The 27,018-nt window shown below is 39.6% G+C and overlaps 1 protein-coding gene and 1 long non-coding RNA gene across 4 annotated transcripts in view; one reads left to right on the plus strand and one right to left on the minus strand.

Annotated features, from left to right (window-relative positions):
- LOC145935779 (uncharacterized) overlaps positions 1 to 27,018 on the plus strand; it is a 176,257-nt gene that overhangs the window by 70,271 nt on the left and 78,968 nt on the right. For all 3 annotated transcript variants that reach the window (XM_083037376.1, XM_083037374.1, XM_083037375.1), the window contains exon 4: positions 20,969 to 21,048. The gene's annotated coding sequence lies outside the window, so the exon portion shown is untranslated. The remainder of the gene's footprint in view (positions 1 to 20,968; positions 21,049 to 27,018) is intronic.
- The window catches only part of LOC145935780 (uncharacterized), a 122,490-nt gene that overhangs the window by 15,660 nt on the left and 79,812 nt on the right, over positions 1 to 27,018 (minus strand). The gene's annotated exons all lie outside the window — the stretch shown is intronic.

The following is a 27,018-nucleotide window of genomic DNA, read 5'->3' on the forward strand; positions in this document are numbered from 1 at the left end:
CGCTTTTAAAAGCGTTGTCGGCTCCGATTGCTGCAGTTTTAACGGAAACGCGCTATTGCTGCAATAACGTTAATTGAATCTTCAATTATCATAAAACGACAAGAAAATTTCGTCAGTTTGAAATTTTTAACAAATTTGAAAATAACTTTACTTGATAAATTAAGTGTGTAAGCTAAACTTATTTTCTCGGTAAATAATCTTTCGAAAATTAATATTTTTATCAAGAATAATTATTTGAAACTTTCTTCAACGCACAAGTGACATATTTATCATACAAGATTCTTAAATAAAAAATAATTTCATAAAATCAATATGTTTGCTCGGCAATACAATACTAATTTCCAATGTCATTGTCGAAAATCACGGTCGTCCCTTTCGTTGTCTTTTTATAGCCATCTTCCTGCAATTCGGCCCTTTTTTGATTCCTCTACTAATTCTCAGGCGGGTGAACAAAGTTTCGGTAAACATTAAGATAAAACGGTAGAGAGAACGTCACGGAATGTCGAATAAAGTGTTGATTCGCCAGAAATACAGAATTTAAATCCACCACCGATATCTCTGTAACGTTATCTCTACCTCTGTTTAGTTTGTTTTATTCATCTTGTCTTTCGGCGTGTTTTCGCGAGTTACCTGGCTCCTTCTTGCCTCGACGATAATTTGTCCAACATTAACGAAGAAAGTTTGGCGTCGACTTCTCTCTCTCATTCCTTATCGCGTCTGTTGACGCAATTTCCTGTATTTTCTTTATTCTCTCGTTCAGATTCCAGATAATGAAAAAAAAAAAACGATTGTTGGTTCGGTTATCTTTAGGACGTTATTAATAATCGATATGCTGTACGATTATAATATAATCTACATATGTATATAATACAATGTAATCTATATCTATGTAATTAATGATCCGATATTACATTATATACAAAGCTGACGAATTATTTTCACGCACCGATAATTTTCCGATATTGTATCGAATCATGATAGGTTAATCATCGATAATTCTATGTCCGGGGATTTGGAACAAGTTTATTACTCGCGAATTACCTTAAACGCGGGTCGATAATGAACATAACGAGACAAATGGTGCCGGCGACGATTATCTTCGGGATTGATATTCAGCCGATAAGTGCGAAATAACGAGAGAAGGTTTCGCGTAAACGACTCTATTTTGCTTGCCGCTGAAACGGCCGATGCATTTGCTTCGCTGCGGTGCGATAAATCGTATCGCGTTCGATCGCGTTTGCGCGCTTCGCCCTACTTTGCCCCTCGTTAAATGGTTTCTCTCTCTTTTTCTCTTTTACCTTGTACATTTGCCTTTTGAGCATCGCCCGGTGATTTAAACGGCGCGGAGGTGAACCTGGACGCGCATTACGCTTGTCGCGATAGTAATTGCTGAACGCGTTTTATAAAGGACCAACCAGCCTCGTTGCTTCCCTATTTTCTTCTATTTCGCTCATTCCCCGCTGTCTCTTTCTCGCTTTTCATGGTTGGTATATGTTGGCGAAGGCGAACGGAAAGAGCGAGAGAGAGAAAGGGTAACGAGAGGATGGAAGGGCAAGGGACGAGAGAAAGAGGGAATGGGACGTGCTGCTCGACGTTGTTCTCGATGCTGCTCATTATACGATACGAGGGTGTTCGCCGTGCATTCTCGTTCTGGTCGCGCACATGTACAATGCACCGCAATAACGCCGTCCAAAAGTCAGTTCTATTCCGTGGAAATAGATGGAACTCGCCCACTCCGGTCTCACTTATTAAGTCCTGCAGATTTAAACGAAAACGTGATATACATCTATCTGTGTATTATTCTTTGGCGTATTATTCATACAAAGCCACGTAAACCAGACCAAGTAAACAAGTACGAACGCGTAACGTAAACAAATATCAATGAATAGAGATATTTCATTAAAAATAATTTGTTACAAATAAATTATTAAATAATTAAATAATACTTTTTTACCGATATTGTTCATGATATTTACTGGGAATAATATTTTATATCTGTAAAGAGAAAATTGTCGAACGTTTACGCGTTTAGAAAGTTCGAAATTCTCGCCCTAGGGGTAAACGGTCATCACCCGGGTGATGTCCAACGAGAGAGGGGAAGATGTGCATGCGTGCGCGTCTCCCGCGTGCGCGATGCGTCATTCTGGTTGAAACGTACCACGCGGAGATGCACGCGTGGGGTGAATGCACTCGGATGCAGCACGCGCGTGGAAGAGAAAGAAGAGAGAGAGAGAGAGACCGTAGCGACTGCGACAGGAAAGGTGAATGAAGTGAGAGAGAGAAGGAAAGGAAAACAAACGGGATAGAAGGGGCTAGACAGCGGGGGAACAAGAGAGTTGGAGAAATTGTAAAAGACGAGCGGGGCCATTGATCCGAACTGCACTCCCCGGCGCATCCGAAACCGAGAAGCGTTTGGTCGTTTCAACACACCCTCTTCACCCTCGTCAGAGCCGACCGAATATTTCCGCGACGCGAGTTTATCTTGTCTCCTCAATTTCGTCTTGATTGATAACGTGAATGAAGTGTAAATCAAACTCGACAATTCTGTTTCTTATTATTAGGTGGATAGTTTCACATGCAATACCGAATATCGAATGCTCGAAATTTTGTTTGGAAATTAATTATTAACAAGAACAAGAAAGTATTCTTTTATAAAACTTTCAAGTACAATTTTATATAAAACAAATCCATCGCGATCTTCCAATTATTTGAAATGTATAAAATTACACCAGCTTATTGTTGGTTTAAATTATTCGATAATTAAGTATATTGACAGATATATCGTTGACGCAGTCCATTCAATACGGTACGGTACAGAGAGTACCGTACCGTATTGAATGTGTACAGAGCTTGTCTTGTAATTTACAGCGTAGTTACCCAACTACCGATCGAGTTTACATTTGTCGCTATTGGTATTGATTGGGACTTCTGACTCTCATGGGAAACGGTACTGCGCTTTAAGTTTACTGTGATACTATTCATAGTTATAGAGAACGGCGTTGATTGAAATTTACAAGTAATTGGCCAATATAGCGCAGAATCAAACATGTCGTTTCCGCCAGGGATTCGAGAGAAATAATCGTAGACCTGGCGTTTTCCATACCATCTTTTCACGACTATATTCGTAATGGTCGATTGAAATTGAGCGATACACCTGCTACTCGTACTTTTTTCTATAAAGTGTCGCAAAACATCGGATTGATTGTTAAAAAATTTCAGAAGAATTTCAGTTAGAAAGATACATTCATGTGTATATCGATAATTGCAATATTATTGCAATGTTAATCGAGGAATGAGAGATTAAAGTCAAAATATGCCGCGAAAAGTGTAACAATTACGCAGAGACATAACTGTTTGTTGACGATCAAGAATTAGGAAAGTTATAATGAGGGGAATGAGGCAGTAAGCGAAATTTTAGCATAAAAAACAGTTTATACTTCGATCCAATCTACCGGCTATTATGTTATTATTAGGAGGATAAGATAGAATGGAATATGGTTTTGTTTGCTTCTGGTTATGAATATTTATCGCGGAAACTTTTACTTTTCTCAAAGTCGGGCGCCCAGATTCACATCGGTACGAAAATGAAACTACTATACACATTGTATCGCGTGCAATGAAAGTATTACACACACCATTGTATAGTTCGAAGTATCGCACATGATAGGATAAAGCGCAAACGGATTCGACCGGTGCTATGATTAACGATAACAGCTGCGTTTACTGACGGTGGGAAACGTGGATATACTTTTTGCATTTATTCGTGACCGCGCGGTGAGCCCCGTTTTATTTATTTCGCGAGATACACAACGTCTGGTTTCTCTCGTCGTTGTGTAGGTTTGTTCGCTAAGCTCGTTGAATTGAATTGAAAAAGTTCCGATATATTTTCCAGTTTTGTTGAAAGGGAAATATTGAGATACACCACGTATATTCGAAGCGCGTCTCTCTCTCTCTTGCCGCGTGTCGCGCGGAATAAATCGTCCCACGATCGAATATATTTCTTGTCGAATCTCTCCGCGGACGACTAGATGTGTAAAACGTACGGTGATAAGCCGCGGGTTCGTTCCAGTTAATTTACGCTTTGGCTACAAACCTTTGAATAATATTATTTTCAATCCCGTATTATTCGAGAATGTTTTCTTGAAAAATATAAAAAACTTTACACTTTGAAAACAAAGTTTCTTTAAATAAATATCGTCATAATTTTCGAAAAGAAATTAGTGACCCACCCATAACTAGAAGAACTTTGATATAGAATATATGTATATGAGTTTCATTATATCTTTCATTTCTCTTTCGAAGATTTTCTTGAATAGAACGTGATAGTTTTCGAAATTTGATAGTATTTTGCTGACGAAGCATTGAATTTTATCTAACATCGTATGGAAGTAATCAATTATTTTACGGATTTTTGTATATGTCGATTCCCGGTATTCGAACTTTGCGCGGTAATTAAATCCGACGTTTGATCACTGCCAGACATGTACTCGAAGGTCCGTGAGCTTTGAACTCATAAAGTCGCTCGTGAACTGTCGAACGCGAACCAATTACCTTAACTAATTAGCCATTCGGGCTTCGGGAGCCTTAGACCTCGCTAAGTGAGCACAACTATTGCACGAACAGGAATAATGGAAACGAACGAGAGAGCGAGATGAAAGGAAAGAGAGGGAGGGAGAGAGAGAGAGAAATAGAGAGACAGGAATCTGTATTAAATGTAAACTTAAGGTACTTGCGCGCGGGAGCTTTTCTCGATGATTTAATCTGTCAAGACCTTAAATTGCGCTTATACGATAAACGCTAACGATTCGCGATACTTGCTATTTTCATCGTACACATACATGCATATTCTGTATTTGCCTTTGCAGCGCTATTATGTAATCTCTTTGCTCGTTACCGCGTCTTGACGAGCATCGGGGCTTTTTGTCGCGCCGCGTCGAGAACAGGATCGCGCGCGCGACGTTAATTAATATCCACGGAAGAGCGAACGGGAAGGCAGCCTGTCCAGAAGTACGCCTCTTAGCGCGCGAAATCTCCATTGTAGGATTTATTTAAATAAAGAGTATCCAAACCGCGAGAGAGCTCAAAACGACGATGTCACTGTCGACTTAACGTCGCAACCAGACGCTTTAATCGATAATCGCGCGTTCTCGCGAGCGAGAAGTACCGTATCGATGTAATTCATCGTACATTTCTGCGAACGCAACAATTTGTCACGCGTAGGCGAATATATGTTTTCGCTTCCTGGCAATCACTTTAACGATCACATGCGTGGTTTGCAAATTAATTGACACAAGTGTATTATGTTTGAATAATTTTAAGTGGTATAATCTTTTTTTGAACTAATATTTTATTATGATTGATTATTTGATATTTATTAATAATTATTAATATTTATACGTATGCAGTAACAAATTGATAAATAATTATATATTATAAAAATATGAGAAAAAAGGAGGGAAAAGAATGCAAATGATGGCTATTCTTGATCGACTTAAAAATCGATTCGCGATGAATAGTTTTACAAGCAGCAGCTGGATTGGACCCAAGAAAGAGGGGATGGTTGGGTGGTCGGGACGAAGGGTCGAAGTTCCGTTTAACACAACGAACTATGTTATGCACTAATGCATAAACATAGCGAGTGCTTCCGGGCTCGTCGACAGAAGCGATTTCCGTATAGCTAGCCTGTACCAATTAGCATCTACGACGATTAAACACGATACCGAGAACTCATGGAAGATAGTTGGTGAACCAACATTCCACCACATTTTTTACTTCATTTATATTATGTAGGAGCTTGATCAATTATTTAATGTTTAATGCAAATGAAGAAAAACTAATATAAAACTAAGGAAAGAAGGTGGTTGCATATATCTATAAGAGATTAAAATACTTTATCTAAAGCATTATATTTATTATAAATATATGCTTTTTCTTCTTTATTAAAAAAATCGTGCTTTTTCTTACGAACATTAAATAGTTTCTTTTATATTATTTATCTCTTTCATCAAGGTTATACATTCATTTTTGCACGGCAGCAAGTTTCTTTCTCTCGATGAGTCGTTCGAGACGTTTCTGGAAATGTCGTAAAATAATAGCTCGCAAGGTTAACGAAGGCAAGAAGTTTGCGTCGAAAAACACGCGCGATCGTGTGTGGCAGTCGATTATTTCGCGGTTCGATAAATAACCGACTTTAAAACGCTTAAAGTGAACTATTATCACGAGTTTTTCGATGATGATGCGTGAAAAAAAATCGCAACTACGCAGCCGTAAACTAGAACCGCAATCGTGCTATAAAATCGTCTGCTTGGCCAACTGTTAACGGTAATATTTTAGCGTGATTTATGCAATGTGTCTGAGCATCCGGGGAAAAGGTTTGTTTATCAGTTGAGAATTTGGAATACGATTAATCGAGAATTAAATATTAAATCAATCCAAGGAAATTCTCTCTCTCTCTCTCTCTCTCTCTCTCTCTCTCTCTCTCTCTCTCTCTCTCTCTCTCTCTCTCTCTCTCTCTCTGAAAGTCGGGCAATTTTTTACTCGTCTCTTAGATGGTTCGACCGAAAGTTTATAAAGCGTCGATAGTTTCTTATCAATATCTCGATCTATTCATCACGTTTCCGCGCAATAGACATTCGAACATTATATCCGGAAGGAAAGAAGCTTGTAACTCGTCAAAAATGTCGTTCTTCTGCTCCGGAATATCGGATCTATCGCGAGCATCTTTGTTTACGGTGATTTTCTTGCGAGGTAGTTCCGTCGACGACCTCAACAACGACGACGACGACGACGACGACGACGACGACGACGACGACGAGCAGTAAGTAAGTTTCTGACGGGAAATCGATGTTTAAGCGCCATCGTGCACAGCGGCGGCTGCTACGGTAGATTGTGTAAGCTGGTTACAACGCTCGCTGCACGTTATAACGTCGGTGGGCAGGGTCGTTTTACACTTTAGAGTACTATAAGCGTGGTTCCTGCAAAAGTGTTTGTACAGCAGTGTATATAACAATTTTCCAATTTTCGACTAGTAGAAATTTTCGAAAACTTAATTGATAAAAATCTATATGAAATACGAATCAATCAGTATTATCCATTCTTGGTGGTTTCGCTTCTGGAAAAACTAGTTTTAAAATTGAATATTATTATTAAATATACACCACAGTTAACACCAGATTTTATTAACTCTTAAAATATAGCTACATATTCTTGAACTAAAATAAACTATCATTGTGAACTATAAATGTCTAAAAAATATTTGATGGATATATTTGAAAATGTTAAAATGAGATGCTTAGGTTCTATATGAAGGAAGCACTTCTATGCTTAGCTATATCTTAGTTCAGAGTACATTTCAAGAAAAGCCACGTCTCTCCATTGCTTGCTTTCTCTCTTTAAAAGGTGATCAGGACAGTTTTTATTAGTGAAATGTACGGAGAGCGATTTATCGTCGGGCGTGTTGAAAACGTGAAAACCCGCGCGACGAGATTTATGCCGATTTATGCATTACGACATAACTCTTCCGCGTTACGGAACTAGCGATGAAATAACGTCGGCACGGGGGTTCGATGACGTTGTCCTGCGTAGCTAAACGGAAAGCACATCAGAAGACTCGTCAGACGAACATCTATAAATAACATGAAGAATAATCGATTTGAATCGCCGGAACGGCAAACAACGAATAAAACAAGAATAAAAATGGGGAATAAAATAGTTTCAAAAATAAAGAGAGAGAGAGAGAAAAAGGCAGAAAAGAAAAAAAATATAACAACATATATAGCCGGCGAAATGGAAATGCGGGGAAGCTACGCGACCGCGTACTGTGATAAATTAATAATTCCTCGATACCGTAAATCGCAATACCCGCGTTCGAAGTCGCCGTTATACCGCGCATGGTACATATATATATACATTTTACAATTCGTATGCGCGTTATACACACACGTACGCGGGATATACGCACTCGGAGAAACCACCACCATCCGTGGAACACAACGTGGTACTCTCGGCGAGATCGTATTTTCCGCTGAAAACGCGGCCGCGCCGGTGGAAGCGCACCGACAAATTATTAAACGCGCCCATCGGGGCTTCGACTACGTAAATTTCCCCGCGCGGGCTCCACATACGCTCGAGAACGATTTAAATAGACTGCAAATTTGCCGCTTCGCTGGATGGCGCGATCGCTCGCCCCGTATGGTCGGAAAAGATGCCGCGCGCATCTCTTTCTCCTCGGCGAATAAGTGCTGCCCTGCCGGAATTGTACACGAGTGGCACGAAAAATTACGGTGGACGTAATTCGTCCGTCTCGTAACGGGTATCTCTGGGAATAGCTGTAGGGAATAGGTTTCACAGATATATAGCCGCGTCTCGTTTGGTCGTTTTGTCGTTACAAAAACGGGAAGGAGAGGTCAGATTGGGGAACAAATTCACTATTGATTAATTTCATAAGTTTTTTTATTGTGATATTAATTTAACAATTTTTGCCCACTTATACATAATGATAAACTCATTAAAAATGTCTTATTCAGTTGTATTTAGTTAGTTTTAGTATTTTTAATTCTTTTTTGTTATTTGTTCAAATAATATATGCAAATAATTTTAAAAATATGGAATGATCTATCTGAAACATACGTTAGTGTTAGCACGTGTGTGTATGCAAAGAGAGAGATACATACATATATATGTTTTTCAATTCAAAATTGAAATCTCCTTTTCGCTGCTTTATTAGTTCCTATACGTGATAAAGCAGCAAATATCGTTAAGTAACGATATACGACGGGCTTCTATTACCTATTTGCAAGTTGGTAAATAGCGCGTGCAATGCGCGAAGACCGTGTCTGAAGAGTTTCCAAGTTCGGAAACGTACATATGCGCTTGAAGCGAGAACCCGTGATGCATTACAATATTACGTCATCGTGTTACGCTCGTGGTTTACGAGCTTGATGCGCGTAAAGTATCCCGGCGGCATGCCGGAGCGAGTACGATGAAATAGCAGTGCTTTTAGCGAACGGAGAATAACAAATATGGCGTAATAAAGCAGCGGGGGATGCATCGGTACGGTAACGAGATTCCCGGTAACTCGCAACTCGAACTTCCCTAGGAAGAGTTTAAAGCGGACGCCTCTCGTTCGGCCATTTCGAGATTTATTTTTTTCGCGAATAAACCCTTATCGGTATGCGCGTACGAAACATTTCTTCGCCTTCGATTACAAACAGCTGTGCATGTGCGGTGCACATTTGATGTATTTTTTACCTTCGACCTTTCGATAGATAGAAATTGTTCCGCACAGAATCTCTGTAGAGATTGTTATAAACAAAATTGCGCGAATCCGGTATATACCCGCGCGTATATTACGTATATATAGTATCTGTGCAAACTATCGCGACTAACACAATGGCCGCTTCTAAACGGATTCAACACAGGAAGCTTTACGCAAGATTTCGGACTTTATCGCGGACACAAAGGATGTACCGAGCATTAACCAGCATTCCCGCAGACTGGCTTTTGCAGTCGGTCGAACAGGGAAATTTAGCGATCGGTCTCTCTATGTGCCTCTCTCTGAATTATCCGGGCCGTTATCGATCGACGAGAGTATATATAGATGAGTATACGTAACAGGCCAAAAAGAAATGCTTCTGTGTGGAAGCGTCGTTGCATAAAGAAACGACGAAGGAGGCCAAAGGATGAGCCAAAGGAGGCGATCGAGAAGAGAGGGAGAGAAACGGCGGAAAATTGCGAAGCCATAGCAATAAACTGTACCCAGGCTCTCTCGTCGGTGTTCTTTATCCTGTGCCCTGGCATCCTGGCCATCCTAGCTGGTCTTTTTACGACGGTATCCTTCCGGCCGTGATGTTAGGGATAAGTTTGTGCACGCCTTCTCGGGCTTCTTTCATCGTCGAATATCAAAATTTCACCGAATTTGACAAATTCGATTAGAGCGATATATTTCCCAAATACATATCAATTTGTATTTCGATTATTTCTAATCGATTTTTATATAAACTTTTATGTATTAGAAATGTATATATATATTGTGCCTTTTTTTCTCTCTTGCATATGTTAATTAATTTCTCTAGAATGCTTATATTTTATCTCTTTGTATAGATCGTATATATTTTTTTTACGCGGAAGGGAAGTTCTTCTCTCTTTTTCTTTCAATAACTTGTTGAAACGCGAAATAATTCTATTATTTATCCATTCAATAACATTGTCGGATAATGGCATACTCTCCATTATGAATGAACATTGGATGCGGATTTGAAAAGAAATTTCTAATCGATCTCTTCTCCAGTCCAATATCTTCGACTCGGTGCATTCCCGAAATCGGCGATGCAATTTCGCGCGTATTCCCCGTACGCGGTATGCCTCAGCCGTGTATGAGAGTCGTCGTCGTGTCCTCAAATTGAAAGTATCGATCCGATCGATATCGCGGAAGCCGCAACGGCAGCTCGACTTTTGCGCTCGTACGAGTTCCGAGGAGGAAGAGCATTTTCGAAAAGGACTGGAAAAGAAAGAAAGAGAGAGAGAGAGAGAGAGAAAGAGCGCCAAGGGAATTACGAAAGTGAATTGTTTTTCACGCGGTGATAAATTTATCGTTCGACGTGCGGCAGAAGTTTATCGCCGAACTGAGGTGGAGAACGATTTCCGCGAGCGTTTTGTACGCTTGTTGGAAAAAGTCGGGAGGGTAGGGGGAAGAATAAGGCGCCGCCATGGACTTCGCGCACCGGGTGTTGTAGTGTGCGTGTTCACATTGTTACTGTAAGCCGAGATCGATAACGGTGAGAACTCGAAGCGCGTGCACGCCTCTCTTAAACTGCTAACGCCTATGAATTATTTACCGCCGTCGTTATCGTCCTCGTCGTCGTCGTCGTCTTCGTCTTCGTGGTAGTTGTCGTGGTAGTCGTTCGCTTCGACTCGATTCGATTCGATTCGATCCGCGATCGCGAATTCGACACGCGAACGATTCTTCTCGCCGAAATCGATTCCGTCGCTACGTGCTTTGTGGCTAATTCGCTCGCAAACGCATCCGTCGCGTTGGTCAGAGAGTGCTATATAAAGAGAAGAGAAGAGAAATAAGAGCGAGCGAGAACGATGAAAGACTAGCCAAGGCCATCTTGCGCGGATAAAAGCTGAGCGCGTTTATTTATAGCTATCCTCGTGATATGAATAACTACATGGCGTTTACAGTTCGCAATTTTACGATAATACGCGAATTTCGCGCGTACGCAGTTGGGTTGATTCACTTTTTTTTTTTAGCGGAACGGATGTCGGATTCGATCGATCGATCGTAAAACACCTGTCAATCTTTCCTCGCAGCTGATACATTTGTTATAAATGCGTTCCTCTCACGTAACAATTTTGTAACCGTAAATTAGGGACCGCAGCTACAATTAACTCACTCCAATTAAAACTATTTTTCACAGTTGCGCCGATCATGTCGACGAGAGGCGTGATAAATTGTTAGACTTCCGACTTGACATGATCGAACGATAGTATCTTACGGATGAGGATGGGAACAGGGAGGCAACGAGACCGCTAATGGGAAGATTAATTCGATTTTCTTCTTCTAGTTCGCAGTACTTTTCATCTTTTGCTCTTCTTCTTTCTCTTTCGCGATCGTCCTTTGCTTCCTCTTGATTTTATCGCTCCTTTCATGGAGGAATTGTTAGAAGGAAGTGTCATAAAAATTTCAGCTTGGTCGATTTAACGGTCGAGAAGTTACGTTAGTTCAGAAAATATCTTTTTTTTTGCTCACTCAGCATTCGGCACGGGACTTTCGGAAATGTTCGAGAAAGTAGAGATTGAGTTTGTCAAAAATTTTTAAACCCGCAGCAGCTAGTTATTATTACGTGTAACAAACTCTCGCGAAATTTAATTATCATTATTTTCATCTTATTAGTATTAAATTGGATCCATAATGTTCCTCCGCTCGGGTTGCTTCCGCTTATAACGTACATGAAGTTAACGCAATAATTAATAATATGTTACACCGCATGCGCACGTAAAGCAACAATTAATAATATCATGTTACCGCTCGTGCGCATAATGGTGCCGATATATTGCAAACAATCGTTAATTGCCAACAAACTTTCTCATATTTTTCTCATTATTGGTATTGCTTTATATTGCAATTTTTGCAATTTTTATTTTGCGGTTGCATACGTTAAAAAAAAAGCATTGTGTTTTCTATGTGTTTCTGCTAAAAAATATTTCAGACGCAATCGTTGACCGAAAAGTAGCACACACGAAATTTGTACCGATGCTTTGCGCAGAAAGCGAAACAATCTGTCAGATAAACTTGTATAAAGAGAACGGGTGTAAATCGGATTCCAAACGAAAAACTAGCTCACAAACTTACCTTACACTTGAGTCAATTTAGTCCACTAATCCTCTCATTCGTGCGCGCGCGCGCAAGAAAACAGCTTTGTTCTTTGCCGTCGCTATATTTCTTCTTTCGCATTACTTTTTTACTTTAGTGCTTTCTCGGTTAACGCAGAATTTTTGTAAAGCATGATTTTTCGCTGCATTACACGCATCAGAATTTCCACGTAAATTATTAATGTTGGAAGAATGGAGAGAGGGAGAGAGAATCTTTGTTCTCCAACTTACGAGTCGTTGTAAATTTAAAATTATTTTTGCGAATTTTTTTATTGTTTAACTAGGTATTTCGCTGGTAATTTTATAGACTTGAAGATCCCTAGATACGCGAATCTGTCAGTTCCAATTTGTCCCGCGGGCGAAGAATACGACGCTGTCTCTTTTATTGACCGCCCCTGACTACCTTCGATCGTCCCCCTTTTATTAGTTCGACGTAAAGTACATCGTTACTTTATCGCCGTTGATCATCTTGCCGACTTTTCATCGTGGTGATTGTCGGAATCGAGACGAAATCCGTGCCCCTCTTATCGATATAAATGAGCCGTATAATGATGCTCAATTTCATAGATATCCATGAAGGCCGAAAGAGCGTTTCGATTTTGCGAGGAGAATTGTTGTTTGATTTTTCACGACGAGCTGTGCCTTATCATTTTATTTCTTTACCTTTTGAATGATTTCACGATAATACTCGATTATGGGAGTTCGAAGCATTTGAAATGAAAAAGACGCAAAACTCTTGTATGATAGAGAAATTTGCTTGTGATCGTTGATCGATTGTCAGGAAATATCGTTATATTTTATTTTATTTCTTTATCGATTAAAAATAATTCTTATCACTTATCTCTTAGATGTAAAATACGATTAAATTTGTTTACCACATGACATACAATGAAAGAGAAAAATTGCCGACAATTAATTATTAACTCAAATTATACTGTTTTAATTTATGATTATATAATAATTAAAAATATAATAATTTTATATGTTATTTTTAAGAGGGATAAATTTATTACAAAATATATCCTATAGGTATTATAGTTTCGTCATGTATTATTGATGCTTGTTTCTGGTCGAAGTTCATTCTCGATCGTTTTATCGGCGGAAGAACGTCATCAAGCAAATACAACTCGCTTAAAGCGGTTATCGACGAAACAAACAAATTCTTGCCGACTACTTGATATTCTCACAATCTCGACGTCGAGAGAGGTATAATGAATCAGACAGCACACAACACGCGCGCCTTATAAACACTACGATATAACTTCATTACTTCGCTTCCCAACAGCATTGCCTTTGGAACCTCAGGCTCAATTATGACTTTATTATCTTTATATGTTACTAAACTAATTTACAAACAATTTTTAAAACGATAAAACTAGGATATTAATTTTTTTAAACATTTTTAAATATTTTATCAAATTTTCGTTTCATGTTATATCAATTTTATTATCACGCATAAATTCTACGGGCGCAAATAATATATACGAATATTTCTCGCTTATATTTCTCGTATTAAAATACAGTTGAATGGAATAAATGCAGGCATTATTAACAGCGATATTTGTTTTAAAGTTTTTATATGGGAAACAAAGTGAGATACATTTGTAGAAATTTCCTCGAAAGTCTGCGAGGGGGTTTTAAGAGAACGTTGAAAAGAGGGAGAAACTACTTGAAACTACTTGAAAACTAAGGTTCTAAATCTTATCTCGATGACCGACCGAATCGTTTGTTTGTACGCGTCGTAAAACGTTTTCACGGACTTTCGAAATTTGTTCAGCAGAATGACACTAACGCTTGCTCACGATAGAAAAATTCGGATAGGAATTCTCGTCGGAAGGGAAAGCGGTTTTGCGATCGCGCGCGGAGAATCATCGACACATATAGCGGGAGCGGATGCTTTACGGTAACAAGTGGCTCGCGTACGAAAGCCCTAATTAGCGTTCCCGACAGGCAGGTATCTAACTGTAGATTTAAAGGCGTATACCCGCGTTGATCCCGCCCGTGGGTAATGAACTCCGTCGACGGCGGCAGGAATGAGTGGCAGAAATGGGGGGGAAAAAGAAGACAGGTAAAGGGAGGGAGAGGAAAGAGGTGAAGAAGGTGAAGGAGGAGGCGAGACGACCGGGAGAAAGCCACGGCGAAGGTGGAATGGTGTTGGTTGGAAGGATACGCCGCCGGAAGCGGATCTTGCGATAGGGTTAACGGTATTAAGAAGACGTTGCCAACTGTCGTCGCGTGACCGGTTTAATTGGCGAACGGCTCTTCCTACCCGTTGATGGCTGCTCCTCGTCGCGGTTCTCTTCGAGACTGTCCGCGAGATACTCTCTCGCAGCTATATCTTCATCCACTTTGCAATTTAGACGACGAGTGTAATTAACGCCGTATACAAGATGAACATTATTTTGGATCAACGCTCAAAACACTGTCGCAAATTACTCGCTTGAATGCGTAATTGTCACGTAGAGGTAGAGGATCGTAGAGGGTGTCTACGTCTTTGATTTCGGCGAATTACCCGGCAGCTATTCTCCAACTTTGGAAATTTGTGCCGGCGAAGTTTTGCCCGCGTCAACTTTCCGGCGAAACGGATCGGCAAGCGATACATATATATACATATACGTATATACCTATACATGTACACTAAAAGTACAAGAAGAGGTATATAATTTGACGCGAAGGCAAACATTTGCTTTTCCGCAGTCAACCGACTCGGTTTCCGCTGCCGCCGCAAAATTCGCACTATTAGCGCAGTTTTCACTAGATTCTGTTTCTCTCATCTGTATACGTGTATAATAATATTAATAATCGCTCCTGAATTAAGACGATTTCTCGCGGCAATGGCAACGAATTGTTTCGCTACTGGGATTGTTCTGCATAATTCGCATAACCCTGTTGCTGAATGAATGAATGCTCTCTAAACGAAACATTATTTTAACATTGTTAAATAAATCGGCATTAAATTAAATGTATAAGGAAGAACAAATAATAATTCATAATTATTAATTTAAAAATAGTTTTTGAAACTTTGACGCGCTGTCGTGTTGATGCTTGAAGGATGATCTTTAAAAAGCCGAATAATCAAACCGGATTTATCTCGCGTGTCACTTAAACTCGATTCGCACACTTTGATCGCGATGAACTCTTGACGCGCGCGTGCGCTCGCCGGAAGAAATTCGTGTCAGGTTTGAATAAAGAAGACAGAGTGTCTCGATCGTGCGGGAAACCTGTCGCACCTGCCGCCGAGGTCAGGGACGATTCTTAATCGAGATAAACTCGAGAAGGCAGGCAGGCAAGCAAACTGGTTGGTTCGCTACTGCAATTTCCAGCACGATCGACGAGAAGGTCGGCGCACTTGCGAAAGCCCGCGATTTCTCGGACGGTGCAGATATATTCATTCTTTAATTCTGCAAGAACTTCGGTCACGCACAAGAAAATTTTACTTAATTATTATTTGTGCGATAATCTATCTTAATACTTCTTCAGCTTGAAATGTATGATTTTCCTGTTAGTTTAAAATCTACTAAAAATACATTCCGCATTCGATTAAACGGATTAATTTTACAATTATATATAGGTGCTGTATGTTTCAAATATATATATTTAAATACTTTGATACTCGAGAAGGACTCGATTAATGCGATTACGTGACTGTTTATCCTTAATCGAGTAGACGGCAATCGTGAATGCGAATGCCGTCGTTATCGCGAAGAGAGAACTCGCTGCCTCGTTAGAAATTCTTACCGGCGCTGGGGTGTAGATATTTATGGATCGTATGTAGATTGCGGTAGTAGAACGTCGAGGGAACTTTCAATAAATTCTCGGGTAAGTTTGTCTATGAGTTTACACGGTGCAGCTTGTCGGGGATGTCGCCGTTCGCGAACAAAGCGCGATTATTAACTGATAGCAAATTTGCGCGCGCGGCTCTCTCTATCTAGATTCGGCTTGAGAGCGAGATTCGCGCGGCGGACCTGCCTTTGACACGAAAGCACACGGAGGAGGGAGGGGGCATTTACCGTTTTCCTTTGACCCATATAATCCCTCATTCGATTAATGCCACGGCTCTTAATTACGCCGTTTAATCGGCGTAATTAATCGCACGGCGCGTTTACGCGGTAACCCCTTTGCTCCGCCCGTTTGTTCGCGCGCGATGTTAACATACCGTTTCCTCTCGTGAATGAATGATCGGTTACTGCAAACGCTGTAAAGTATCGACGAGAGTATATACTAATTTACGCGGGCTTGTACTACGTATTATCGACGATTTCGCGATAGCACGATAGATTAGTTATCGCTGAAACTGACGCATAAACACCTGATGTTAAATTTAGGTAAAATAAAATGCCTCCGAATTTTTAACGAGATAACATTTCAAGTTCGTTACAGTAGTCTTGGTTTCTCGCGTGAATATAGTTGTGTCCTCGATTGTGTCATTTACAATTAGCTGACACTTGACTTTCATTTTTCTCGATAAAAGATTACATATACCGTAGATATGCAAATTTTGACATTTACATATCACTTTATATAAATTTATGTAACGTTTATGCAAAATTTGACGTAATCTTTTGCCAAAAATGCAGCGTAAAATATAGATATTGCGCGTGATGTTCGTTATCTTTGATCACAAGGCATTGGACTGTTATCAATATACAGATAATCAATTATGATAATATTATTATTATAGCTGTATAGAAAAGAAGTTCAGAAATTCATGAATGGACAAAAGAGGTATGTGTGCGTGACACATTCTCACGAGACGGAAAGAGAGATTTAAGTTATTCTTATAGCTAATAAATTATTATATATACTATCAATCGGGCTTGAAGATTCGGAGAAAATGAGTCTACTTAAAGTTAACAACTTACTTGTTGTAGAGAAAGTAATCGAACATATTATTCGATTAAGAGTAATTACTTCCTGGCAATCAGAAGGGTCAGTAGAAAGTTAAGACGAATGGGCCAGTGAACGCATTTTTAATTCAAAATGCGATTTATACTTTTCAGTTTTGATAAATAAAAGTTTTATTGCAAGATGATATATTTAGAGAATTTAAATTTAGAAAATGATTGTCTAAATCATTTTTTGTCAAAACTTTAAAGTTTATCTTTAAAATATTTTGATAACTTAATATTTAATTATAAATTATTTTATAATTAAATATTATATTTTATAATTTTTATAATTAAATAACACCTTGGCAATAAATTCACGATATAAAATATGAAAATTTAAAATCTTGTATCTCGATTTTATCCAATATGTCGATGTAATGTAGACGTAACGTAGATATTTCTGTGTCCACATTATGGACATAAAATATTACGTATAAATTAATGCATAATTTTTAAATAGATTTGGCGTGACATTGTGCAGCGAAAAGATGGAATCAGATCCTTTAGCGCCCGGGGACGTTGTTGTTTCGCACGCGTGCACATGTCACGCTTGACGAACGTCTCGCGAGGTGAATGCCAGCTCGTTGCTGCCGCGACGCTTTCGCTTTCGCTTTCTCCTTCACGTGCCATCTCGCGGTAACATCTCTTCGCGGGCCGATCCTCCTACGCGGGTGAGAGAATTGGCTACGAATTAATAGGAAAGCAACACACCTACGCATTGTGCGTATCGGTAATTTAATAATAGAATCTGTGTTAAATTGAACCGTATATATGACGATCGTTACGAGTCGGGTTCGCGAGCGATTGATGGATCTATCCGGGAATTGCGCAACACTATAAACACAGCACGACTGCTGCATGTTGAAATGTTCTCCGATACGTTTATTATGCAAAGGCGATTTCGTATTTTTTTTCCTGAAAAACACAGTGATGATTATGATTTACATAATGAGTATTCGCACCATTATCGCACTTATCTTCACATATACGTAAATTTTATGAAATTAAAAATCAGAATTCTTTTGCATTTTGTTCTTGAATGGCTCTAATGTTTATAAGATGTAAGAAAACCTTCAACTTGTTCAATTGTCATTAAATATCAACAATTTGCGACGAGAACGCGGACCATCCGGCGACTCGGAAACGGTCTCGAAGTTTAGTTCCGTCACCATCGTCGCGACTTCTAATCAGCCGGAGATGAGAATCGGCGACGCGATATCGCGGATCGTCGTCAGGTAGCATCGATTCGATCGTTCGGGCGTTCGTCGAATGACTTAGCCACGAAGACCGCCCGAGGACGTCGCTGCCGAGCTTTTCCCTTCTCTCTCTCTCTCTTTTTCTCTATTCGAACAAAAGTCGAAGAAAGAGAGAAAGAGAGGGAGAGGGACCAGAGCTCGTAACGAAATTACTTGTTCTGAAACCCGGAGAAACCGGTTCTCTCAGAGTCCGCGAGTCGAGACTCTCGCTCGTTTGCCTCGCGTGATCTGTGTGCGGTTTCCACTCTCGGGCATGAACACACTCACACGTACGTATAAACTACTGAAACGTACCGAGGCATATCGGATGCCTGGCGCGAGGGATTAGAGGCGGGTACACCACGTCGCAGTTTTCCGACTCTCGAAGGCAGCGACCTTGCCTCGCGAAAGAAGGCTGCATCGCCGTCTTTCTCTCGGAAATGTCACGAAAACATATTTAAAAAAAAAACTGCTGAATACTAGACAAGTATAATGACACTCTAAACATTTTTTTCTGCAAAAGATACTTGTGTGCATTTTTTATGATATCTGATTTGTATATATTTTGTCTTTATTTTTCACGGCACTTAAATATGAATCAAAAATTGATTTATTTACAAAATTTTTAACAAAGATAACTGTACTTGATATATCATTCAGATGCTGAAGAAAAGCATTCCGATTATATACGTATATAGTCAGGTATCTCATTAACAATCTGAAACATCTGCACATTTATCTCTAACTCTGCAGTAATATTGCAATTATTTGTACGAGACTAATTGATTAACTTGCGGCACACGCAATTGCGTGCTACGTCGTGTGGACGAAGCAGCTATTTACTTTTCGAAAGCACGTTGCCTTCTATCTTTCGTAGACGCAACAAACATCTATTGCGACAACAAGAAGCAATCTCAGACTGCGACTGGTCCTTTGTTCAGGCTGTGGGATACGCATTACGATTCATTATAATGAAGATAGTCTGTGAGGTAGACTACCTTGAGGATAATGAGCCGATTATATACGGACCGTACGCGCAGCGAGACTGTCTTGATTATAATGAATTCGTCGGGAACGCGAAGATGGGGAAGGAGCGAGTGAACGAATGATTCGCTCCTTTCCGGATGCTGTTAAATGCTGCTATAGCAGCCGATGCATGAGCGTAAGAGGAATCTGAAAATAAGAAGCCTCCCTTCACGCACATGAAACGAGTACAATTACATGACTTACCGTTACACATTTCCATGAAAAAGCGATGTTGTGAAAATTACTGTTCAATTTCTTAAATCTTCTTTTCGTGAAGAAGAAAACATCGCAATAATTCCTCACTTTCTTACCGCATCGTCGAACGTAGAAAATTTAAAAATTATTTTAATATGAATTAATATTAAAATAATTAAATATTTAAATAATTTTTAAATAATTAAATATTTCAAATTGCAAAGAAAAATAAATCTTTTCCGAAATGCAAAAGCTTTCTTCTTTTTTCTTAACTGTTTTAATTTGACACACGTATCGTTAACACATTAAAAGGCTCGTTCATCCTATCACATATTCGCCGATGCAACGAACTGCTCAATATCGGGACGGGGAAGTATGAAAATGAAATGCATTCGTGAATTGTTGCCGCTGAATGGATTCGGCGCACGTTCTCGCGAAATGCAGTCAGCTCTTTGCGTTGAATTTTTTTTCGCTCGCCGACGCGTCCTCGTTTTATGAATATTCCAGTGTTGATTACGGTGATGCCGTGCCATTGTTGCTTACCGGAACAGCCGTTGCTTGTTCGCGATCTCACTCACTCGCTCTCGATTCGAGAAACGAGGATTTTGATACGTTGCGATGGCTTGTATCGAGTAAAAGATCGAGGTCTTCTCATCTATATAAAATTGTGTCAAATAATTGCTCATTGATAAATGGAGAATGATTTTCAATGAAATCAATAATCGCTCGTAATAACGAGATTAATTGCGACTTCAGTATTAAAGTATAAAAATTCTAGCGAATCTAATATGTAATTATTGGCGTGAACGATTATCGTTATTCGGATAGGTATACGACTCATGTGAGAACGCGATCGTTCGCGTGTCTTTAAACCGGGATTAACCTTTCGCGAAGTTTTGATGGATCACCTGGCATTACAAATTGCCGCTTAATCCATCAACCAAGTTCAACAGTTGCGGCAATTATTTTAATGTTCGCATGCACCTCGACGCTCGTCCGTGCGCTTCAACTATACGATCGAAATTGCGTGCGCGTGTACACATATCATGTAGACAAGTGCGATACTAAACGCGTTTGATTTGCCGCGAAGTAAAACGGTGGATTTCGAATTTCACGGAATTGTAGTGTCGCGGAAGCCTTGATTTCAATTAAAACTTTTCGACGTATTCGGTGATGTCTGTAAAAATAAAAATAGAGTGTCGTCGGAGAACATATTTTTCTAATAATAGTGTATTTTTTTATTTTCAGATTTTAAATTCATCCCTCGCCTCGCGTGTATGATACAGCCTGCATAAGGATCCTTCGATACATGGCACTGCGATGAACAAGTAAGTTTGCGCAAGTTTTATCGTTGCTTATTCAAGCTAGGAATTTTGCACATTTTTCTTTCCATCTCACTGGAGAATTTTACTCTGCAACGTATATCGCGAGAGATTCTACAGCTTTTATTTCGCATTCGCGTCGGCGATTAATCGCATTCGCCGAGATACTGCGCGCTCGTAATCGATTGGATTCCGATCGCCGAAGCGTCGGACGACGATTAATAAGTCTCCAATCAGGCCTCCGCTATACGAACGGAGCGTATTTCCTTTTTTTTTTTTTTCTTTTCGTACGGCGACAGCCGTTTCTACAGTTACAATTATGATCGCGATCGTATAAATCAGGCTTCGGAGAACCTTCGTGGAGCCTCTGTACCATTCTTGTCTGCCGGAGGGCTCTCCCTCTCCCTCCCTCCCTCTCTCTCTCTCTCGATCGTCGTGGTATGACATATAAACATTATACGAGCGAGTGCGATATTGCCCGTTGTATATATGTGTTGTATATACGATCACGCGACATAGTTACCCGCATGGTTATAGCCGGGCATTATCATTGTCGGTGCGCGTAATTGCCTCTCTACGCGCGATCTCTGCTACTACTACTACGAGAGTCCGCGACGGACCTTATCTGTGCCTACGCGGGTCATCTAAAGCAATCTTACGAACCAAAAAAAAAAAAACAAGATATACAATTACGCGTAAAACGCTAGAAGCAGTATTTATTTTGTATGTTAATTAGATCGAACGGCTGATCGTTAGATATACGCAGTTATATAATTACTTACATATGCAAGTTCGAGAAATCGTGGAGGAAATATCGTTTGTTCAAGACCTTATGCATATCTTACACGCGGACGGCATCATAAACGAGGAGAGAAGTGAATCACGGTGCTGGTGGCAAAATAGAGAAAGGGAGGCCTTTGTCAAGTCGAGCGTCGCGTTATCACCATCGCGCGATCATCGTCGTTGGCGACGAGTTGCGATGTAACGGCGCTTTAAAGCTCGTCTTTCCTCCCTTTCTCCTGTGCTACGCCCTTTTTTCTCGCTTTTTCGCAGCGGGTCGTGCGTGCAACCGCACCGTTGTCTGATGCATATATATGCGTGTGTCCGTGCGATGCATCCTCCTTCGGGGTCGTTGGAAATAATACCGGAAACCGCGATTCACACACGCGGTTTCGCCTCTATCTCGACGACTCTGTGTGTCAAGCATGCATAAAAATATCGCGCTCTGTCGACAGTTTTTTGAGATTATTATATTATTTTTATATTAAATTATACGCTATTTATATACTAGAAAGGAGCTCGAAGAGTGTGCATTCTTATATAAATATTTAGCACGAATTATATTTGGCACGATGAATATATCGTGGTCCGTACCTACATATGAATGGCTCGTGTGTTGCAATTTTTCGACTTATCTTTATCGCGAAATATTCTGTCGAGTTCACTTCGCTTCTCCAGACTCCCTGGAAATCCGGTGTTCCCTCAGGAACTTTAGAATCTCAAAAGGTGAAACGCTTACGTAAAGTCCATTTATGTAAACGTTTCTTCAAGTGAGGAAGAGAAAGAGAGATATGGTTTTCGCTGCAAATCATTTCTCTCCATCGCTCCATTTCTCTCACCGGAAGTCTAATGTAAGCTTCTGACGGGAACGGGTGCAGCAATCGTAGACGGCACGATACATAGTTTTGGATGGGAAGAGTTAATCCATCACTCGATCGAAAATAGCGGAATCTGGCATCGGCGATATGTATCGCGGTGATAGTGGGGGATGAAAGGGGGAGAAATAAGGGCGAGGGGGCGTAGAAGGGGGTCGCGGAATTGAATACGGCGAAAGGGCGCGCGTTGGCCGACAGAAATTGAAACGTCGCGCGGAAATTGAACGGCAGCACGAGAGGCAAACGAAAACCTTTCCACGACCGTGCACTGCGCGATTTGGTCGGCCGGTCTCGATGCGGAAATGGAATGCGTCGCTTGTAAACTGAAAATCTTATAAATCAGTTCGGCATTTTTCGCGGCGAAACCCGAGCGCTATTATTACGATAGTATGGAATTTTGCGATTGTCAGCCCCGCTCGGCGGGGAGGTGTTCTATTTATTCGCTGTCACGAAAAGATTCGTTCTTCTTATGTGTTGTATTAGGATGTTTCAAACTAGCTTTGAAGTTCTTTTCACCGTAGATCTTTCTTGAACAAAGATGCCGCGGTGTCTGAATTATGATTAAAATTAAGAGTTTTTAGCAGAATATAAAGGCTTTTAGAGTAAACTAGCAATATGTTTCACGGATGATAATAACATCATATTTTTTCAATTTATTTCAAGTGGAATTTTAATGGAATTTTAATTTAATGTTACAAAGATATAAATATTAAAAATTGCAAATATATGCGATAAAATATAAAATAATGGCTTTTGATATTATGACTAATAAGAAATCGTATTTTAATTGGCCAAAGAACATATGATAGAAATATAAAAAGAATATTTTCATTGAAATTAGGCTATATCTTAAATATTACGATACATATATTTTTTATATTTTGTCCTACAACAATACAACGCGAAGTAATAAAATCAACGGGCCATAAAAGCGTTCAAAAATATTCATTATCAATGTCATATCGTAAAATTATTTAACGAAAAATGAGACCTATCAAAATTGTGTACAGTTGAAAAATATTGCGTTTTTCCAGCACAGTTGTTTGAAAGTAAAAGTTACGAGTATAAAAATTCTTTTTTCGATTTATACCGCTCTTTAACTCTTGTATTTATTATTATTATTTTTTTCTGTATTGGAATGTTTTACATCGTCGCGTCATGCGATCCAGCATATCTGGAAATCAAAGATCCGATTACGGGACAAGGCGATTTGCCAGTAGCAAATCCGGTTGGTACATTCACGCAAACGAATCTCCTGTCACTTGCTCCGTCGTTTCTTGCCTCATCCGTGCCTCGTGTGAATTTCGCCCGAAGGCGGCGTCGCCTTACGATGAGTTACATTGAATCTAGATGCATGCTGCAGACAGTTGTGCGGCACGTGCTATCGAGAAGCAGCAGGTGATACGTGTATTTATACGAGCACTTATCGCCACGAGATTACGTCTCTCTAATCGCTATCTGGCCTCGTACACGTTGCCTCTGGGGAATACGTTCATGTATCTTCATCGCGGATCACGTCACGTGTAAGGAAATCATCCGTGTGTCGCGCACTTGCCATTATGATGAATTTAACACATCGATATTGCCTGGTAAAGTTTGATGAATTCTGGGAACTTAATTTATATTAATGAGAGAAGAGGGAGAGAAATACGGCGAATGTGTGTTAGTGTAATTGAATTGAATTTTCGTAACATATAAACGTTATCCTCTTCAATTTTGTCCTTTTTCGCGAACTTTTTGCGATTAATAATTTTTATTGAAATTTTATCTAAAAAACACATTATTTCAAACTATTTATTCAAGCTTGTATAAGTTTATTTATAAAAATATTTTACGTTATTATTTCTCTTTAGAAAAAAGCATGATGACATATTTAGTTTAGATAATATTTTATCATGCGGAAGAGATCAATTCGTTTCTCTTCTATTTGCTATCCGTATAATTTCTTATTATACGTCACGTTATATTAATCAGTATCGTAGCGCCGATTACTGATGACAGTGATCATTCAATGTGTCAGGATTCGATCGGCACATTCGCAATCGATTCTTTGACGAGTACTTATGGGACGGATACCAATTAAGAGGCAACGCGTTTCCCGGACAGACCTCGCTTATCCTTCTCGGGGATTCCCACAGTTTCTCTTCCTTTGTTCTTTCCTGCGGATCGACCGCTCTCAGGTTAGCAGCTAGGGAAGAACTCGTTTGAATATAATGCTCGTCGTTATCGCGCGCACACGCGAAGGGTTGGTTCATCGTTTCTTCGATCATTGTCTCTTCTTCGGTAGCCAGCGATAGATCCGCAACAGCTCGCGTCGACAAATCGTCGTCTTAAAGTTTGCATATATCTAAAAGATACGCGATTGTACACAATTACCGTAATTTTTTAATTTAAAAAAATTGTATTATTATTATTAGAGAGAGAATGAACGAGTGAAATATTTATTGAAATATGATCGTTCCTCGCCACGTCATAAATACTCGACTTTTGCAAAATTGCGATAAAGAGAAGGCTTTTTTTAGAAAAATGGATTTTAAAAATAGCCTTCGCGAGAGTTTTAGATCTCTGCAATATACTATATCTCGTTATCGTGCACACGCCCGCCGCTCGGTCGTTTTTCCTCCGACTCGTCGACCAATCTTCGTCCCGCCTTCCGTTCGTGACAGGTCTGCAACAGTTTGCCACTTACAGCACCTTCCGCTCCCTCGGCTATAACCTTCTCTCATTAACGTCCGTTACTTCGCACTCGATTCCGCACCCGGAACTATCTCAGGCTCGCCTTTCTCTCCCATTATTTCGCCGGTTTGCGGAGCAAGGATGCATCAAGATGCCGAAATGCAGCAATCTTCTTTTATCGTAAAACGATTCGGTGCTCGAAATAGAAATATAGGATGATTCGCAAGACTTTAATTAGGGACCTGTTTCAATAAAGAATGAGCGAAATTTTTAGTGTGGAAAAATATATTTAAAGGATTTATTATTTATTCTGTTTTTAAAAATTTTTGATGTAAGATATGTATAGGGACAATCAAGATTGAAATTAAAATTTTACAAAACTTGTCAATATCATTCTGTAATTAGACGAGAATATAATTGAGATTTCGTTCGACACAAATATCCCGCATTGATCTTTGTAGGAGTTTTCACATCCGCAGTTTCCAAGCTTGCAACCTTGCTCCATAAACATGTTCGGTAATGGGGTGTATGTGTATGCGTATGTCTTCTTGATCATGCGTCACCACTTTTTCCCCGGCACAGCATGAACCAATGCCCTACTGACCTACATACGAGACATTTATTTCGAAGCGCGTGTCAACTCCTGGAAAGTCATGAAATTGTGTTTGATGGCGGGATTGTAAATACAGAAAATTCTGTTTCAATGGAATCAATCTGACTGAAACAATATATAAAATCGAATCAATTTAACTAAAACAATATGTAAAATCGAATTTTTTTGTCTTTTAAAATCAAATAATTTAATATATTTTATATGAACATATTATTTTACATCTCTTTTCATAAAGACACTCTTTAATCTTTGTATTCTCAAGTTTTTGAGTTTTGAATCATCCAACTTTTCTCTCTCTCTAAATGCATTCGATTTAATGTATTTTAAAGATCACATTTAATAGAGAATTACTGATATAATATCGAGGATTGGGTTAATGAAATATAATTTATTATATTATAAAATGCATAGTATGTTACATTTTGCGCGATGGCTGCATTCTTGAGTACTTTATATTTATTATTTTCTAATAAATATATCAGAAAAGCTTAATATTTGATATTTGAAATAATGTGAATTTAAACACACACGAAACGAAAAATAAAATATATTACTATAAATATTTTATATATTAATACATGTGTATATTTGGATTCACATTATTTCAAATATCAAATATTAAGTTTTCCGATAAAGAGTTAACATCATTTGATATTTCTCATTCTCGTGTTCCGCAAAATCCGCAAAAAAATGCAACGTTTTTATTTATTCTCCCAAGCGGAAACGCGATTGGTATCGATCGTATTCTCGATTCGAGATGGAAATGTGGTGTCATTGCACGAACAATGCGGCGATGATTTATGATTATCGTCGTAATGAGCTGCACGTATCGCCTCTCTTCCTCCTCGCAGCGTACCTGCGTGCCGGCGCGCCGTCGCGCAATGGTTGCATCCTTACTGGGTCAACACGCCGCGCGTGCGATCGATATCTTCACCTTGCCGAGACACGAGCGTGCACCGGCAATCTGACCTACTGACCTACAAGTGCGGTAGCAGGTCGCCGAGAACGAGGATACGGGGCTCGTGCACTGAA

The sequence above is a fragment of the Prenolepis imparis genome, unplaced genomic scaffold (assembly GCF_030444845.1).
Source record: "Prenolepis imparis isolate NDT839.2.m4 unplaced genomic scaffold, iyPreImpa1.0 SCAF_5, whole genome shotgun sequence".
NCBI lineage: Eukaryota > Metazoa > Arthropoda > Insecta > Hymenoptera > Formicidae > Prenolepis > Prenolepis imparis.